Here is a 3,559-nt window from a genome sequence, read left to right as displayed (position 1 = left end):
TACAAGGCTTTGGGGCAGATACAGAAATTAGGCAAATGAATAAAATAAACATAATAAAAGGCAAACCCCAAATGGGGAACAAGTTAACCATAGTTAATAGAATAAATAAGGCAAGGCAAAAAGGCGAATGAAAATAAAAAGGCAAAAAATAAAGGGAAATTAAAAGGTTTTTGAAAACAACAGGACGAACCCTGATTTTTAAAATATTTATAATAAAAAGGGTTAGTAAAAACAGTGATTAATAGTCATGATGAAAAATAGTTAGCCAAAAACAAAATCAGGGTTTGAAAACCTAAAAATAATTAATTAACCTAAAATTAAATTAATTAGCCTAAAAATAATTATTAGCCTAAAAATAAGTTAATTAGCCTAAAATAATTATTAGCCTAAAAATAATTATTAGCCTAAAAATAAAGAATGTGATAAAATTCTAACCCTAATTCATGAAAATGGACAACATCTACCTATTATATATTTTAGGGTTAATGGTTAAAAAAGAGATTTTACTAAGGTTTTCAAGGGCAGTGAAGCAAACAAATAAGTGTAAGGAACACCTGATCCCTTTGGCCAAAGCAGGTACCTTGATTTGGCCAAATACAAAAAGGTTTTTGGCCAAATATGAATAACCTTAATTTGGCCAAATACCAAAAGGTTTTTGGCCAAAAAAGCAATTGGATTACGGTTAAGAAAACAAATGGAAAAATAGAAAAGTGATTAAAATAAAATAAAAAAATATAAAAAACCTGATTATAAATCAAATAAAATAAGAACACGAAACTACAAATTTTTTTAGATTTTTTTGAAAATATGAAAATAAAAATTAAATCAAATAAAATAGAAAAAAGAGGAATTTGCGATTTTGAGGGTCGAAATCTTTTAGAATTCTATTCTAAAGGAGTATTGTTCTACGATTTTTTTTCTGAACTTCTGGAAAAAATTCGGAGCAAATCGAAACAGTAGTTTTAGAATTCGACCGATAGGCATAAAAATTTATTACTGTGCTGCAACCGAAATTGCAACCCTGAAGAAGGAGAAGTAGGAGAAAATATTTTTTGTGTTTGTGAGAAGAGAGAGAGTGAGAATAAGGGTTAGAATTGTTAGTCCCTAATGTATAAAAAATGTATTTATAAGAAAAATATTAGGTTAAAAAACAATGGGCTTGGACTCTAAAATAGATTTAATCTATCATATAAGAAAAGTCTACCATTTCCTCATCTCTTAGCTATGCCACATCAGCCTCTCTTCTCACAAAATTCCACATCATTCCTTTCCCATTGTGGGATTGAACTTTAAACCTCCAACCTCTCATGATCTCGAACTTTAAACCTCCAACCTCTCATGATCTCGCAGTTACAAATTATTTACTTTCTCTGGCCATTCACATTCACAACTGCTTACAGCACTAATGACCTCATATAATGCTTCTGTCTTCCAAGCCCCTTCTGCCTTCCAAGCCCTCCATCTTCCACGTTCCAAAACACTTTTATCATTACTATATATAACCATCATACTTTCACAGTATCTATCATGTTCATCAAACCTAATCGTGGAAAATTTTGGTTTATACTATTTTTGCAATTACAGCCATTCCCACGACTATTCATGTGGAAAATTTTGGTTTATACTATTTTTGCAATTACATCCATTCCCACGAGTATTCATGGACAAACCGAAATTTAACATTTTTTTCTTTCTTTTCTTGATAGAAAATATCTTACATGTTATTTGCAGGTTGAATTTGTAGTGTATCATTATGAAGTACTAATTGGCGTTTCATGTTATTTGCAGGTTGAATTTGTAATGTATTATTATGAAGTACCAATTGGCGTCACTCCATAGTATATGGTTCGTTTTTTACATGGGTTGTTTCCAATCCCTATTTTCTATTTTTTTAGTAACAATTTAAATATTGTCCTAATATGTGTTTTGGATTTTTTTTCTGGTGCAGACAGTAGAAAACATCGTCTATATGATTCGTTTGAAATAAATATTCTTCTTTGACTGTCCCGAAAGTTTGAGCTGTAGAAGTAGAAATCAAGTTGGCTGGTGTCAATATACAATAGAGAATCTGCTTGAAATTACTGGGTTATGCTTGCGCATATTTTGTCAAAAATGTAGATATTATACTATGTAAATAACATGATATTTTATATTAATTCATAGAAAGAACTTTAATTTTTTATATTTTAAGTGCAAATATTAATAAATAAATCTTAATTGATTGATTTTATGTTTGAGGGATATTTATACTAAATCTTAGTAATTATAGAAATTATAGATATTATAATATGTAAATAAGATAATATTTTATATTAATTCATAGAACTAAAGAATATTTTAGTTAGGTCAAATTAAGAAATTAAGGTTATCAATATATACAAAGTTAGTTTTATAAAATATTATTGATATTTATTTATTATAAGGTCGAACAAAACAAAAAATAAAGATAAAATATTACAAATTAAAAATGTATACATAATTTTGAAATTTATAAGAAAAGAGAATCAAAGAGTAGAGAAAAAAACATTATATTTGTTTAGGTAAATAAAGAGTTTTGAAATGAAAAGACACAGATAATTTACCTATAAAAAAATTAAATATCATAATCATTTTACTTGATTGCAACTTTAGTTTTTGATTTAATCTGATTGCAACTTTTGATTTATTAATTTTAATTTTTTGATTTAATGTGATTACAATTTTTAACTTTTTATCCATAATAATCCAAGCATTATGGTTGATTTGAACGTGATTTTAAAGAATGGTTTGTTGAAATAATGAAGCAACACACCTATTTTCTTGATATGGAAATAATTGGTATATTATTGCAAATTTTAATAAATAAATTTCATTGATTAATTGATTTTATCTTTGAGTGATATTTATATTAAATCTTAGTAGCTATAAAAATTATAGATATTATAATATATAAATAACATATTATTGTATATTAATTCATATAACTAAAGAATATTTTAGTTAGGTCAAATTAAAAAAATTAAGTTTATCAATATATATATATATATATATATATATATATATATATATATATATATATATATATATATATATATATATATATATATATATATATATATATATATATATATATATATATATATATATATATATATATATATATATATAAAATTTATAAAGTTAGTTTTATAAAATATTATTGATATTTATTTATTCTAAGGTCGAACAAAAAAAATAAATATAGAATATAATAAAATATTACAAATTTAAAACATATACATAATTTTGAAATGTATAAGAAAATAGAATCAAAGAATAAAGAAAAAAACAGTATATTTTTTTAGGTAAATAAAGAGTTTAGAATGAAAAGACATAAATCATTTACTTATAAAAAAGTTAAATATCATAATTATCTTTAGTAATCATTGATCGATTGATTGCAACTTTTAATTTATGATTTAATGCATGTGATTGCAACTTTTGATTTCTTATTCTTTTAGTACTTATCATATGTATATTTAAATTATTAGATTTGAGAAAATATTGTACTTTTATATCTTACAAAATTATATTGTTTTTA

Source organism: Vicia villosa, unplaced genomic scaffold (genome assembly GCF_029867415.1).
Source record: "Vicia villosa cultivar HV-30 ecotype Madison, WI unplaced genomic scaffold, Vvil1.0 ctg.004750F_1_1, whole genome shotgun sequence".
NCBI classification, from domain to species: domain Eukaryota; kingdom Viridiplantae; phylum Streptophyta; class Magnoliopsida; order Fabales; family Fabaceae; genus Vicia; species Vicia villosa.
This window is presented reverse-complemented; position numbering follows the sequence as displayed.